At 54.8% G+C, this 16,024-nt stretch overlaps 2 long non-coding RNA genes across 3 annotated transcripts; one reads left to right on the plus strand and one right to left on the minus strand.

Annotated features, from left to right (window-relative positions):
- The first annotated feature begins 591 nt into the window (after positions 1 to 591).
- Positions 592 to 13,219, plus strand: LOC139185861 (uncharacterized). Its single transcript, XR_011569463.1, has 4 exons — positions 592 to 679; positions 7,348 to 7,580; positions 11,835 to 12,020; positions 13,141 to 13,219. It is a non-coding gene; the product is annotated as an uncharacterized lncRNA (long non-coding RNA).
- On the minus strand, positions 11,786 to 13,188 carry LOC139185862 (uncharacterized). Of its 2 annotated transcripts, XR_011569465.1 has the most exons (3): positions 12,420 to 13,188; positions 12,032 to 12,245; positions 11,786 to 11,923 (listed from the first exon to the last, which is right to left on the minus strand). It is a non-coding gene; the product is annotated as an uncharacterized lncRNA (long non-coding RNA). The 2 variants fall into 2 exon arrangements; XR_011569464.1 differs by having other exon boundaries at positions 11,786 to 12,245.
- Positions 13,220 to 16,024: the final 2,805 nt, after the last annotated feature.

Below are 16,024 nucleotides of genomic sequence, written 5' to 3' on the forward strand. Positions count from 1 at the left end.
CTGGTCATGTCCCCTCCCGTCCTGGGACCCTCAGAACCTCAGTTAGCAGGGAGATCAGGCCAGAGGAAGGCAGGGCTGTGCTGGGGATAGAGTCGGCATTCTGACCTCATTCACCAACATTTATCGAGCACCTACTGTGTTCTGGGCACCGTGCATGAGACAGCCTCCGGGAAGCCCACCATGCAGTGGGAGAGGCAGACGAGTGAACTGGCCACCCCGCCTCGGTGGTGATCAGGCTCAGCTCAGCCCAGGGGAGGGGACCAGGGAATGCAGCCCGTAAGTCAGGAGCCTTAGGGAGGTGGGGGTGGGAGCTGGCGGCCAAGGGAGGTGCAGGAGGCCAGGGGCGTTCCTGGCAGAAGGGTGGAGGCTAAGGCAAGTATGGTCTTGGGGAAACAGCTGGTCACTGTGGCCCCGTTGGGTGGGCGTCATGGAAACTTCTCTACAACCACCCAGCATCCCTGCCAGGTAACATGTGCTTAGCAAGGCGAACAAGAGAGAGCTGGTCTCTGTCCCCAAGAATCACATTCCAATGGGAGGTGCAGGGGAGCAAATAGCAACCAAGTAACTAAATAAATAAACAAGATCACAACAGAGGGTGAGGAGTGAATGAGGCCAGCAGAGAAGAGAGGCGAGAGACCTGGCCAGAGGCTACATCTAGGAGCTGGCCTCTCTCCCAAAGGTGCCGGGACCCAGGAGAACTGAAGCAGGGGGCGGGGGCAGGGTCAGAGGGCATTCGAGCTGACTCCTGGATGGCGGAGGGCAGAATGGAGTTAGAGGAAAGAACAGAAGCCAGAGACTTAGGGCAGTCTCCAGGCAAGGTGGTTCCCTGGGGACTGAGAGGGGAAGGCAGATGGGAAAGCTCTCCAGGAGGTAAAGGAATGGGGCTTGATGTTCCAGCTGTGGAGGGGGAGGGGTGTGGGGAGATGAAGCTGAACTCAGATTTCTGGACCAGATTTCTGGAGTGACTACATTGCCCGTTCGCCGACACGGTGATAAGCTTAGCTTAGAGCTTGTCGAGGGAAGGTCCTACAGGGGTTGGTGTGGGGCGTGGAGGTGGGGGTCAGGCACCGCGTCCAAGACCCAGGGGAGAGGTCAGGGCCTGCCGCCGTGGGTCAGAGCTGCCCGACAGTCCCACCAGATCCTGCCTTAACCAAAGGAAAATTCAAGCCATCCTCTTCCCCTCTAGTGTTCGTGACTCATCCCAAGAGTCTGCAGTGTGGCACGGTCTAGAATCTTGAAGGCTTTTCCTCCGGTTCCCAGAGTCCTTCAGAGTCCCCTTCCTGGCCCACACGTTCCTTCCACTGGGACCTAGCGATCAGAGGTTCTGACTGGAGAATCGGAGAGGCTATTTCTGGGGAAGGAAGGGGTCCCCAGGAGGCTCAGGCTCACCCCTCCCCACTCGGCTCTAAAAAGCACCCATCACGGCCGTGGGGTTCTGTGTGCTGAGCTCTGGAGGGTATCCCACTCCCGATCCGGCTGGGGCTGGGGATGGAGACTGTGGGGTCTTGAGCTGTGGTCCTTGTGGCTGTCGGGTTGCGTCCCCGGCTCCCGCGTATTCTCTTTGAGGGGGCGTTCCTCCCCTCCTCGCGGTGGGCGCTCTGTGTCCGACTGGGGGCTGGGCTGGGACCCAGCTGGGCTCTGTCATCGGGCCTTACAGACTGATGGAGGAAGGGATGTGTGTGTGTGTGTGTGTGTGTGTGTGTGTGTGAGAGAGAGAGAGAGAGAGAGAGAGAGAGAGACAGCCTGCCTGAAACCTAATTGTCCGCTGTCTAATCCGTCAGCCGGAGGACAGCTTGCCAGCCCCTCCCTGGCAGGCTGATAAATGCCGACTGCGGCCCCCCTGCGCCAGGCTGGCCTTAATTGGTATCAGGACGTGCCTGGACTCGATCCTCCCAGCCCCTGCCTTCCTTGCCTCCTGCCTTCCTCTCCTCCAGCCTGCAGGCCTCCACCCGTGGCAGGGCTCACCTGCTGCCACAGCCCCAGGAGGAGGCTGTGAGACCAAGAAAGACAGCTCCACTTATGGGGCACCTTCTGTATGCCTTCTGCACACCCTCCCCCACCCTCACGCAGCCCTGTGAGAGGGGGACCAGCTTGCTTTCCCATGCACACACACGGGACATGTTTCCTGAGCCCTCCACCTGCCCACCCCCAAGCAGGCTGGGTGCCGGGGTCCACGGCAAACGGGGCAGACTTGCAGTCTAGACTTCCTGCCCCCTCCCCAAGAGCTCCCCGTAACTGGCAGGAAGGGGCTTGTTCCCAGACAGTTGGCTGGTAGGGCTCAAGAGTAAGAGTTAACCCTTTGCCCATTTTAGGAAGTTCAGAGAGGTCTGGCAACCTGCCCAAGATCACACAGCCAGCCAAGGAGGGAGAGAGAGCAAGGTTGCCCTCCAGAAGACCACACACGGTTCGTTCGCAGTGTCATGTGGGTCTGAACCATTCAGGGCACGTTAGAAACTCAAGTGCCTCCCCCCGAGATTCTAAATGAGGGTCTGGGCGCCCTCTGGCTCTGGTGAGTGGGCCACTCAGGACTTGATGAGCGTAAATTCTCCATTCTCCACGCTGATGGAATATCAGGGCGGGGCAGAGCAGGCAGGACAGGGACAGCATCTCATTCATTCATTCAGCTAGGACTTACTAAGCGACTGCCTTGACACAGAAAGGGCTAGCCATGTGATTTGTGGGGTTTTGTGCAAAAGGAGAATAGGGGTCCCTTGTCCAAAAAGTACTGAGAGTTGGGAGATGGCGACCCCAGAGCATTAAACCAAGTGGGGTTCCCGAGGGACTGGACAGGCATCTAGCCCTGCTGCTGGGGAAGGAGCCCTGCAGGGAAATAGCCAAACCAGAGCACCCCAGGCCGATTCTGACCTGACCCCCACCCCTTATCTGGAATTTTGAAATTAACCAAAGTTCTGAAAACCCAAAATTCTTTTGTAAGATGGTGGCAAATTCATTAGAAAGCAAAAATCTGACCTCAACCAACAGGAGACTATTTATAGCTTTATTTATTCCCCTCGATGTGAACATTTATACATTTCATTGTCTTCCTTTTTTTTTTTTTTTTTTTAGTGTAATTGACACATGGCATGTTAGTTTCAGGTGTACAACCTAATGATTTGATATTTGTATGTTCCTTTTTCTCCCCTGCATCATCCAAAGAAGATTAGAGTCTGACAATAACTCCAGTTCTGGCCTGCCTGGTGGTTAGCTGCTTTGTGCTAGGAAAAAGGCTCACTGATCTGATGCCCAAAGGGGCTGGGTGGGTATCACTCTCAAGGTCCAGTTGAATCTTTTATTTCATTGTAAAGGGATTGGGGAGAAGAGGTGAAGTCAAGCATCAGAGCGGTTTTCGTACGAAGAGAAGAGAAACTAGCTTTATTTATTATTCATGTAATACTTGCTCATCACCATAAAAAAATTAATACAAAAGAAGAAAGTAATAATAATCTGAAACCTACCCTCTCCACAGTAACTACTGTGGATGTTTCTGTGACTCCCCTTCCTTCCAGATTATTCTAGATATCTCTTTTTTTTTCCAAAGGTGGTCTTTACCAGCCGGTGTTTTACAACCTACATTTTTTCCCTGTCACTAAACAATGTGTTGTAGCATCTTCCCACATCTCAGTCCTTGTTTTACAGGGAGACAAGGAAGTCTGAAAACATGTGACCAGCTCAGACAACCCCCTTGTCGGCCATTCTTTGAGTCCAGCTTTTCATGAATGTGTCCATCCCCAAGATGGCCTCCTTGCGCACACACCCCGCTGTGATCTTAGGTCACATCCACACGTGCGGATGGCTTCCTAGGTGGCGCTAGTAGTAAAGAACCTGCCTGCCAATGCAGGAGACGTGAGACACGGGTTCTATCCCTAGGTCGAAAAATCCCCTGGAGGAGGGCATGGCAACCCACTTCAGTATTCTTGCCGGGGAGATGAATCCATTCTCCATGGAGAATCCCATGGAGATGTGGAGCTCTCAGGTCTACACGGCGTGGGTGCATCCATCACACAGGAGAGGTTGCCAGATTTCCAAAAGCCATGTGCCCTGCCCTGGGCCCGTCACTCCCACAGGGCCGTTTCTGATCATTGAAGAGCAGCCCATCCAGTCTGGGCAAAGGGCCCTGCCAGGCAGCCCCTTGCTCTGCAGCTGCAGGGGAAGCGGGTAGCTGGCAGGGGCGCCGCATCGGCTCCACCATCAGGGTTGTTCAGCTGCCTCTGCGTGGCTGTCTCTCCCTCTATGCCCACTGGCCGACAGTGTTCTGTCCCTGGGCCCCTGAGGCCCCTTGGCCGCTGCCTCCAGCTGGGCCTCTGGTTCTCTCATCTCAGATGGGGATAAAGGCTGGACCCCAGGCCCCGTCACCCCCTTAATCACTTGAGCTTTCTCCTGATTTGCATGTCCTTAAGGCGCCTTGATTAATACCCCTTCCTAGGATCTTCTGCACTCCAACCACGAGGGCTCTGATTGCAAAGTGGCCTCAACTTCGTTAAAAATAAGATAAATCCTCCTTCATGCAAGTGGAGCCCATGCTTCTGTGAATGGTAAGAGATCTGGAGGCGTCTCCCAGGAGCCCTGTGAGCATAGCAACAGTGGAAAATTCTGGAAGGAATCAGGCCATTTTTCTAACCAGTGGTCTACAGCCTGTTATCAACACAGACATGAACTCTCACGGTAGTTGCTGGAAGTGGACTTCATCTTCCCCTTCACAGAAAGGAAACTGAGGCTCAGAGAGGGCAAGCTATGCGCTCAAGGTCACCCAGTCAGGACGTTTTCAGCTCAGTCAGGCTTTGAACTCGACAGCGTCTGATGCCGTGCACGCGTGCGTGCTCTGTCACTCAGTCGTGTCCGACTCTTTGCAACCCCATGGACTGTAGCCCGCCAGGCTCCTCTGACCATGGGGATTCTCCAGGCAAGAATACAGGAGTGGGTTGCCACGCCCTCCTCCAGGGGATCTTCCCGACCCAGGGGTCGAACCCATGTCTCTGCGTCTCCTGCATTGGTAGGTGCGTTCTTTACCACTGAGCCACCTATGCCCAGCCAGACGCTTACTGGGCACTCTTCACTGCTTTGTTAAACACAGGCTGGGCCTGGAGCTGGGGTGTGAGGAGTATGAGGCTGGGTGTCCTTGTAGTTGATGGAGGCTGGCCGCATCCCTGGGAAGAGGACCACGTGCCCCTCTGCTGTCCCCCAGGTGTGTGTTTTCACATCTGGAGGTTGGAATAGGGTGTGCCAAGTCTTTGTGGCTGTCACAGCCCGGACCTCCTGGGACCGTGGGCACAAGCACCATTGCACCCGGGCCATTTCCCGTGCGTGGTCTGATTCTCCCGTGCCCTCCCATCTGCACCATTAAGAGTGAGCCCCAAACACAGCCCCGGACTTCTGCTTGCTCTCTGTTGCTTGGAAACGCTCTTTGGGGGGCCTCTGTGGGGCAGGATGGTCCCCAGGGTGGCAGGGAGTGGAGATCTATCTGGATAAACGCTCTGCCCTGCCATCCCCTTGGAGCATCTGCCTTCCCTGCCAGCTGCAGTTCTTCCTGCTTCTCATTAGGGCTGAGGTGCAAGAGATGCGAGGTTTCAAATGCTCTGAGGGTAGCACAGCCTTTTGTCTCCCCGGCTGAGCAGTTTCCCAGCCCACTGCTTCTGCTATTGCTCTTTCCCCGGTGAGAGAGAGAGAGAGAGAGGTGGGCTGTCAGGGTCTCCTGGACCATTTGCAGGGCCTCTGGTAAGGGGGGCAGGCTGGAGTCTCCCAGGAGTTCCTGTTATCTCTGGCCATCTCAAGGTTTGCTGAGCTGGATGTCCGGCTGAGTGTGGCTGTCCCCGACAGGGACTTGCCAAGCCACTGGGCCTTGGAGCAGGTGTGCACACACGGTCCACCGCCCTGAGGCCGAACACGCTCTCCCTGGCCTCTGGAACACGGTGTGCTGGGTGCCCCACCTCCTGGGGAGCTGTAACAGGGTGTTCCCACTCCTCAGGGGATGCCTCTGGGTTGGGGGGCAGTGAGAGGGCCGCAGAGGAGGAGGCACAGAGCAGGCTGGGAACATTCTCGTGCCAGGCCTTGGGGTCCAGAGTGCAGGCATCTAGAATGGTGGCCCCTGGGCGTCTGCCCCCGCCCCCACTGAGCTGCTGGGCCCTCTCAAGGGAAGCTGCCCACTCCTCCTGCATTCTCTCTCCCAGCTGGGCCGGGGTGCATGCGTGAGCTGAGAGATGCTCGAGCACATTCTCAAAGCCTTTGGGTTTCAGAGACCAATACAATTTCCAAAGAAATCTTGAGGGACTGATGGGGTAATGACAGTTTTAAATTCTTCCAGGGAAGAGTGTTAATGGGAACAAACAAAACAAAGAAGCACACGCATCAAAAATTGCATCATCAACTCTCACTTCAGTTCTTGAAATAAATTACATTTAAAAACCCAAAAGGTCCCTGTGACAACTAGAGGGGTGGGATGGGGTGAGAGGTGGGAGGGAGGCTCAAGAAGGAAGGGACATATGTATACCTACGGCTGATCCATGTTGATGTATGACAGAAATCAACACAGTATTGTAATTATCTTTCAATTAAATAAATTTTGTAAATAAAACCCAAAAGGTGTGAGGGACATAATCTTAAAATGAAGGGATGCTGCTGCTGCTGCTGCTAAGTCGCTTCAGTCGTGTCCGACTCTGTGCGACCCCATAGACAGCAGCCCACCAGGCTCCCCCGCCCCTGGGATTCTCCAAGCAAGAACACTGGAGTGGGTTGCCATTTCCTTCTCCAATGCATGAAAGTGAAAAGTGAAAGTGAAGTCGCTCAGTCGTGTCCGACCCTCAGCGACCCCATGGACTGCAGCCTTCCAGGCTCCTCTGTCCATGGGATTTTCCAGGCAAGAGTACTGGAGTGGGGTGCCATTGCCTTCTCCGAAATGAAGGGATACTCTTCCCCAAAAAGAACATTTGGAAATCTCACACGGTCTCTGACACAGCAAGACCTGGAGCGCTGAGTACACAGCAGAGCACCGGGCACTGTCCCTAACGGGGCACTCAGGAGCTCCTCTTGGTCATAAGATGGCTGCTGCACCTCTGGTCATCACGTCCACATTCCAAGCAGGAAGAAGGGGGCAGGGTGAATTCCTTAAAATCTTTGCTGTGTAACTCGGGAAAGGGAATCTTCCCCTGCATCTTTTGCCTTCACCTCATTGGCCAGAACTGGGCCACATGTCCACCGTTAGCTGCAAGGGAAGCTGAGAAATGGAGCATTTTCATTTTCTGGATTCTGTACAGAGGAAGGCCAGAAGGAAGGGAATTGGAATGGGTGTTTGAGAGGTTGCACAGCTAGTTTTCTGTAAAGTCACAGCTTTCATTTCATGTCATCTCACCCTAGGTCTTTGTGTGGAACCTCAGCTCCCATGACTGACTGGTCATCAGCACCCAGTTCCTCAAAGGCAGTTGGGAGAGCCCAGTTCAGCCTGCAACCCCAGACACCATCAAGCCAGACTGGGATTGATGGTGTCGGGGACCCCAGTGATGCTTCTGTCTGTTTTGCAGTTTCTGGCTTGAAGAGCACCCAAATTCAAAGCTTGTTTTCAGAGGATGGCCCTCAGAGAGAGTTGCCAGGTAAAATAGAGTTAAATGTGAATTTCGGATAAATAGCAAATAATTTTTAACTATAAACATCTGCATGGGACATACTTAAAACTTTATTGTTTATTCAAAATCAGATTTCACTGAGTGTCTTGCAATTTTATTTGTGAACTCTGGCATCCTAGCACCGAGTCTCAGGTTCTATAGCTAGGAGGGAGAAACTCCAGGGCAGCTCTAAAACCACCCTGCTGTGGGACTCTGGGGACGTCACCTCCCCTCTCTGTTTCAGAGTCCCTGTCTCCGGAGGGAGCTCACTTGAACGTCCCCCACCCCAGGGCTGGAGAAACCTGGGCAGCTTCTAATGCCGAAGGAAGGACCGCTCCGTCCCATTCGTACTTGGTACTGCTTTGCTTTGCAGCTGTATTGACCAGGAAATAAGATCATGGCGGGCTACAGTCCGCGGGATCTCAAGAGTCAGACACGACTTAGCAACTAAACTACCACCACCAAACTGACGTGTAGCTCTGGAGTTCTGCTGTACAAATGGAGGTCAAAATGACTGGATACTGGCACCTATGACCCAGTTCTGGCCGATGAAGTGAAGGCAGAATTAGGCTGTTCGTTCAGCCTGAGAATTCCCACATAGTGACAAATGGGAGGAATTTCCTGGTGGTCCAGTGGTTAAGACTCTGTGCTCCCACTCCTGGGGGCACAGACTCGATCCTTGGTCAGGATCCCCATGTGCAGTGCATTGCTGCCCGCCCCCGCGACCCCCCACAGAAAAAAAGAATTCTGAGACACCTCGGCCTGAATCCTGACACTCATCTCTTCCTAGTGAGAGACCTCGGGCAAGTCACTTCGCCTTCCGGAGCCTCAGCCTGTGTCCATCTGTAAAATGGGTGTGTGTGCAGTGAGGATTCCATGAGTTGTGTGTGCCAAGTGCGGGAGCAGCGTTTCCCTATCCTTCTACCCCCACCCTCCGTTTCCTGGTTGGAGCTTCCCCAGGGAGACACCAGCTTCAGGGTGTGTGGAGGGAGGGGTGTGGGGTGGGGGTACTCTACCTCTGCACCACAGTACTGGGGTCTCTGTTGGTGCCCCTGCAAGGCTGTGCCCACCTTCCCCTTCGCTGGGAGCTCAGAGCGTAGCCTGGTGGCGGAGGGTATGGGTGCTTTCTGGGAGATCTTGCTTCCCAGCCAGCTGTTAGGACCCCATGAATGACCCCTGGGGAGTGGAACCCCACCCCCGCCGCTATGTCCTGGCACCTGGGGGCACCTGCCTTCGCCGGTCCATCCACCGTGTCCTGGCCGCAGGGTGAACCCAGAAGTCACGGCCGGAGAGGCCCTCCCCCCTCTCTGAGAAGAGTCAGGGAAGGGTTTTCTTGTTTTTCTATCTTACCCCACTTCCTGCCCCTCCCCGGACCCACCAGATTGTCCACCCAGACCTTCCCTCTTTCTGGGAGCTGGGTGACTCCCTGGCCCCGAGCCGTAGCTTTCAGACCCGCAGAAGGGGAGGGGTTAGCAGGGCCGCTGTGCCCCAGGCTCCACAAGGCCTGTCTTGTACAAGCTCCCCCCTTTTCAGAATCCAAACCTGTGACGGTACAGCTCAGAGCTGCCCACCATCCCCACTACCCGACCCCCAGCGGGAGCAGGACCTCGGGGGTCTGGCATCAGCGTGGAGGAACCTGAGCAGCAAGCAGGGAGACAGGCAGCTGAGAGTCACAGCACGGGGCAGGCGGTGGGGTAGATAAACAGTTAGGGAGAGGCGACATTCGGCTTGTCGCTGTGTCAAAGCTGCCCCCCACCCCCGCTACGAAGCCACCTGAAGGCAGCGACTGCAACCTGTGAACCCAGAGGACACCTCTCTTCTCCTGGTCCCCTGTCTCACCCCCCCAACCCACTCCACCCCCCTCCCCCCAACCCCCCCACACTGGACTCCTCCTTCCCCTCTTCCTCTCAACCCCCCAACTTTGCAGGTTTCCTCCGATTTGGTTAGAGAACAAGTAGAGGCCCACCCAGCTAGCTGTGTGCATGCATTTAATGTGCTGTGTGCACCTGTGGGTGCCTTTGTGCATGTGTATGTGTGGATTGCGTATGTGTGCACACATGCATGTGTATATGCCTTTGTGCATTTGTCTGCACAGGTCTTGTGTGTGTGTGTGTGTGTGTGTGCTGTGCGTGTGTGCCCACACGCACGGGTGTGTATTGTGCTTTGTGCATGCATGTGTGCATGGGTGCTGGTGTGTGTGTACACCGTGCGTGTGTGCACACGTGCACGTGTGTGTGTGTGTGTGTGTGTGTGTATGTGCCTGTGTGAGCGGCGTGCAGGCTCGAGGAGGGGGCCCGCCGGGCTCGGGAGGGGATTTAAAGCCGCTTTCCCGACTGCCGGAGTGAGCGCTCCTGATAAACAGCCTGGAGCTGAGCGCTGCCGGCGGCTGGCAGGCTGCGTATCAGAGCTCCTGGCAGGCTCGCAAAAAGCTGTCCCCGGCCCCGCGAGCCGCTCTATCAGCCCACGGAGGCGGGCGGGGGAGGCGGGAGGGAGGGAGGGAAAAAGTATTTGCTTCAGCCCTTAATCACGGAATTTGAAATCCCAGCGAGTCGGTGCCATTTATTTTCAGAGGCTGTCAAGGCTGGTTTCAGCATTTAAAAGAAAGGAGGATAAAAAACATTTGCATTTCGCTCCCTCTCTGCCTACCCGCTCACTCTGCTCTCTCCTTCTCTCCCCCTCGTTCTCTGCTCACCTCGCCGCCGGTGGGGCTGCGTGTTGGGGAAGGGATGCCAGAGAGAGATGTTTCAGGGCGCTCGGGGCATCCTCTAGGGTGGGGGATGGCCCCAGTCAGAGACAAGGGTGTGACAGAGGGGCACGGAGGACCAGTAGGGCAAGGGGTGCGGGTGGGGAGCCAGGGTCGGCCAGGGCTGCTGTTTTGGGGTGTGCTGGCTGCCATTTGGGGGGGGTCTCGTGAGTCACTCCAGAAAGGAGCCTGGGCCCCCAAATTTGCCCCAGTCCCGCGAACTTCACCAGCTCCTCCTGGTGTCTGCAGGGGAAGTCTAGAATGTTGGGGTTGCAAGGGGAGCTAGGACACCCCGAGGGAACACCCTCCCTGCCCAGATAGAGAACCGAGGACTGCAAACGAGAATGGCACGGCTAAGGTCACACCCTGGCAAGACCAGGACAAGGATGGAGGCTAACGGGGTAGCAAGTACACGCTGGGTGCCAAGCGCCGTGCAGCACCAGAGACGGGGACGCTGGACGCTGGATGTTGGCATAGTGCTGGACGCCGGGCAGGGGTCTGGGCAAGGAGATCTTTGCCTTCAGGAGGACCAATGCTCCCATGCAGGCCACACGGCTTCCCAGTACAGTGACCGTAGCCAAGGTCTTCTCTCCGACCTTCAGCTGGAGCCCATGGTACCTCCCAAGAGGACCAGAGAAACTGCACTGCGGGGTAGCTCTATCAGCAGGCCCCTTACGTGCCCACGGCACCCACTCTTCTTACCCGGTGTCTCCATTGCCTCTTGGGGATGACTTGATGGCGGGATGACTCTGTTCTTGAAGAGGCTGGAGCACAGACCCACTGGGTCTGCTCCCCGCCAGGGCCCCTCTCTGAGGCAGTTTCCTCATCAGTAAAATGAGAACACCCATAGCACTGTGGTCAGTGAGCCAATGTGTGTGAAGATCTGGGCGGAGCACCAAGCGCAGAGAGGTGCCCCCACCCCACTGCCACCTCTCGCCCGTGGGATGATGGCTTTTATCTCTGTGAGGATGTACCCACCTGTCTTACTCCAAAGACTTGAGGCTTCTCCAGGCCAAGACTATGCTGGTTTTCCCAGAACGCCTCTTGGTCCCAACTTAGGAGAGTGATGCTGAAAACTGCCCAGCAGTCCACCCCTTGACCACCACTGAGGCACCCGGAGAGGAGAAGAGAGCCCCAGCCCTGTGGATGGAGCCCCCACTTTTGTCTGAACCAAGGTTGGGAAGGAAGTTCTTGTATCTTTGGAAGACACTCAGGATGCCCCACTCCATGCCTACCACTATTTGCTTATTTTTTTAATTAGCAAAATGAGCCGTCTTCATTGTCACAGAGCAGAAGGTGTAAAGAAAATAGTAGTCATCTCCCTCCCTCCCCCTCACAGTTCAGCTCCCCAGATACCCAGCGTCCAGAATTGACCACGAAGACTTCCAGGTTTTTCTGTCAATGGAAGCACATATCAATACTTTTGATAAAAGCCAAGCAGTACCATACATCCTGTTTAGCGCTTTATTTTCCTTTACACATGACGATCTCCTTTCCAGGTCTATGGGCTTCCTTGGTGGCTCCGATGGTAAAGAATCTGCCTGCCAAGCAGGAGACTCGAGTTCGATCCCTGGGTTGGGAAGATCCCCTGGCGAAGAGAAATGGCAACTGACTCCAGTATTCTTGCCTGGAGAATCCCATGGACAGAGGAGCCTGGCAGGCTACAGTCCAGGGGGTCACAAATGGTCAGACATACCTGAGTGACTGTCACTTCCAGGTTTATATGTGTGGCGACCCCGCTCTGTCTCGTGGCTGCTGAGTGTTCTCTTGTGCGCATGCTCCTGCAGGCGGAGGCCCACTCCCCGAAGGATGGGCACAGAGGTTGTGTCCAGTCTTGCCCTCTCAGGACTGCAGAGAACAGGTTGGCCTTCCCCAGCAGGCAGTATTGCTGGCATCGGAGAGCTGCTGTCCTGAGGGTGCACAGGGAGGACCAGGGAGGCTGGGGGAGGCAGGATCCCCCTCCCCTCCCTAGGTACTGGCTGGTGGGGCCGTGCTGGACCAGGGCTGGGTGGGGAAAACGGCCTCGGGGAAAACAGGGTCCAGGGCCCCAGTCCTCATGGAGGCAGGGGAAGGAAGCCCCTCACCTCCTGCCTGGGGGTCCTGGGATGTGGAAGCCACGGTGTCGGATGCAGTCTGGGTGGTCTGGGTCAGGTTCCTCCCTGTGTCCTCCCCTGAGGAGGTGGAGTGGTCCGTGTCCCTCAGGCGGAGGGGGCTCTCTTCTCCTGCTGGCATCCAGTCCCGGCCTCCCTCTCCCCTCCAAAATGCCTCCATGCCCCAGAGGGGGACCTCGTGGCCCCAGATGGTGCCTAAGGCAGCCGGGAGGGGCTCTGTCTGCAGGGAGGTGGTGTCTTGGTTCTCGATTTTGTTGTTTGTGCATCGGAGGGAACGTTCAGTGTGGCTTCTGGAGACAGGCTGACCTGTGTTCCATGACACGTCCATCTGTTCAAAGCTCCAAATCCTTGAGCCTCAGTTTCCCAATCATTAAAATGGGGGTATTGATAGCACCTACTTCACAGGGTGATTGTGGGGACTGGGTGAAGGGGTCCACGCAAAGGACCCCTTTGTGTGTGTGTGTGTGTGTGTGTGTGTGTGGTATGTGTGTGTTAGGTATGGTGTGTTGTTTGCGGTATGTATGTTCAGTATGGAGTGTGTGGGCTGTGTGTTATATATAGTGTGTGTGAAGGGGTGTGCCTGCGGCATGTGTGGTGTGTGCTGCATGTATGAATATGGTGTGTGGTGTGTGTACACGTGTGTCTCATGTATGTCAGATCCTCACAGCATCTTTTGTGTCCTCTGCCCCACCAGGCACTCTCTCCATTATCTCAGAAGCTGGACTCTGTCCCTCTCCCCCAGAATCACTGCTACATCTACATCTCCCTTGTGGCTGATGGACAAGCCGATTGACTGAGGGGCCGGGGAAGGCTCGAGGACAACCCCGGGGAGCAGAAGACACCCCATTCCCTAACTTCTTCCCCTCCCAGCGCCCCCCCACAACCTCCTGGAACGCAGATCCGCGTGGGCCTCACGTTCAGTGGGGTTTGGGTTAGCAAGGCCGTGGGAGGTTGCTTTCACTTCTCTGGGCCTCAGTTTCCCCAACTGGGCAAAAAAGGATAATAACAATGAAGTCCTAAGATTGTTTAAGCCCCTCCTTTGCTCCCACCAAATAAGCAAGCAAACAAACAAGCAAAACAAAAACAGCAAAGCGGATGGATCAGAAAATGCTCAACCCCCCCAGAGGCACTGAGGGCAGAAGGAGCTTGTGCCCAAGCGGGCCATCAACACAGATCCACATACCACACAGGCTCTTGGCACGAAGTGAGATTCTTCACTTCACTCTTCACAAATGGGGGGCCCCCACTCTCCCCCATTGTGTTTATTGACATAAACCATTTGCCCCTATCCCCCCAACCCTGCATGGCTCTGGTGGGAATTCCTAGATTTGCAGAGCAGGTTGAACCAAGTGGAGAGGAGCTGAAAGGTGAGGTGTAGGCTCCCCAAGGAAAGGGCTCTTCTGACACCCTGGCAGGGGGCACAGCTGACTCACAGCACCCTATGCCGACAGAACGCTGCCACGGCTAACACTCGTGTTCATGCCTCATCCTGAACCAGCCCCCTCTCACCAAGCAATTTCTCACCATGGCTGCCAGGAAGGGACGTGATGGGAGTAAGACCCCATATGCGTGTAGACCCTTGGGGGTTCTTCAAGGTATGTTCATGGATCGTGTTTATTATACTAGACAGTGATCAGATCTCTTCCCCTCTCAAGTCCTCAGTTTTTTTATCTATAAAATAGGGCTATGATGCTGAAGCTGAAGCTCCAATACTTTGTCCACCTGATGTGAAGAAGTGACTCGTTGGAAAAGACCCTGATGCTGGGAAAGATTGAAGGCAGGAGGAGAAGTGGGTAACAGAGGAGAAGATGGTTGGATGGCATCACCGAGTCAATGGATATGAGTTAGAGCAAGCTCAGGGAGATGGTGAAGGACAGGGAAGCCTGGTAAGCTGCAGTCCATGGGGCCGCAAAGACTCAGACATGGCTCAGTGACTGCATAACCACAAATGATGATGATAAGTGAGTAAGGATGTGAGGTTGCTGGCCCCGGCCCCACGTCTGGTAAATCTTAACCAGGGCTAAGTCTTGAGGCAGGTGGTGCCATTGTTTCCAGTGATCCTGGGCCCCGAGAAGGTGACATCTCCCCGACACGGTCAGTGACCCACGGTGCCTTCCTATGGGCAGGGCAACTTTCACACACTTGCACACTCACAGCAGACTTGGTCATGTGAATTGCTCTGAAGCCACACACAGCACACACCATACGCACACATGCAGCACACATCACACATACAACATATAACACGCAACCCACACCAGGCATGTGTGGGACTGCCCTGGTGGCCCAGTGGCTAAGACTCTGCATTCCCAATGCAGGGGGCCCGGGTTTGATCCCTGGTCAGGGAAATAGATCCCACATGCCGCAACTAAAGCTCCTCTGTGCCACAACTAGATAAATGGCTCCAGGGCGGCCAAATAAAATAAATAAATAAATATCTTTTTAAAAGATGGCATGTGAAGCAGAGGGACAAGCAAACTGTGGCCAACATTAAACCTGAATGAAAATAAACCTTTCCCATGGTAATCTACTGATATTTAAGGGATATTTGTTGTGTAGCATAACCTAGCAAAATCTGACAAATACAGAAACTGGTCCCTAGAAGTACTGGAGACAAGGAAGAGTTGTAGCCCTCACCCTGGAGTAGGTAACAGGTGATGAGTCAGTTATTAGAGGTGGGAAGCATGGCTACCCACCTTACACAGCGGGGCTTCCCACGTGGCGCTAGTGGTAAAGAAGTCACCTGCCAATGAAGGAGACCTAAGAGACATGGATTGGACCCCTGTGTTGGGAAAATCCCCTGGAGGAGAGCACGGCAACCCACTCAAGTATCCTTGCCTGGAGAATCCCATGGACAGAGGAGCCTGACGGACTCTGGTCCATAGGGTCACAGAGAGTAGGACACCGCTGAAGCGAGTTAGCACAAGTTATTCAGTGGGAAACATTTAGGAGGCTTCTTGCCTATAATAGCTTTACAAAGCAGATACTATACAGCACTTGTGGTTTTAGTTGAAGACTTTGAGAAAGAGAAATGTCTAGAATATCCTGGGAAAGGCTGAAGGCAGAAGGAGAAAAGGGAGACAGAAGATGAAATGGTTGGATGGCACCACCAATTCGATGGACATGAACTCGGGCAAATTCCGGGAGATGGTGAAGGACAGAGAGGCCTGGTGTGCTGCAGTCCACTGGGTCACGAAGAGTCGGACACGACTTGGAAACTGAACAACGACAACAGCAGCAGTGGGACTTCAACATACAAACTCTGGGGAGACACAATCCAGCTGACAACTGTGTGCGAGACCAGAAAACGTTACCTGTATCAAGAGAAGCGTGAGGGTGTGGGTGGGGGTGTTTACTCAGTTGCATTTAGCTGGCAGCTGGGCTGGAAGGTTGGAGAAGTCTTACTCAGTAGGTCAGGCACCTCAGTGCTCCTCCACTGGCCTCTCTCTCTTGTCCTCCCCCTCTCTTGGGCTTCCTCACACTATGGCGGCTTTTCACATGGCAGCTGGCTTCCAAGAAGGAGCACTCCAGGAAGGGTGAATGTAGAGGCCTCAGATCTCAGACATCCCACAGCATCA

Source organism: Bos indicus, chromosome 11, assembly GCF_029378745.1.
Source record: "Bos indicus isolate NIAB-ARS_2022 breed Sahiwal x Tharparkar chromosome 11, NIAB-ARS_B.indTharparkar_mat_pri_1.0, whole genome shotgun sequence".
Taxonomy (NCBI): domain Eukaryota; kingdom Metazoa; phylum Chordata; class Mammalia; order Artiodactyla; family Bovidae; genus Bos; species Bos indicus.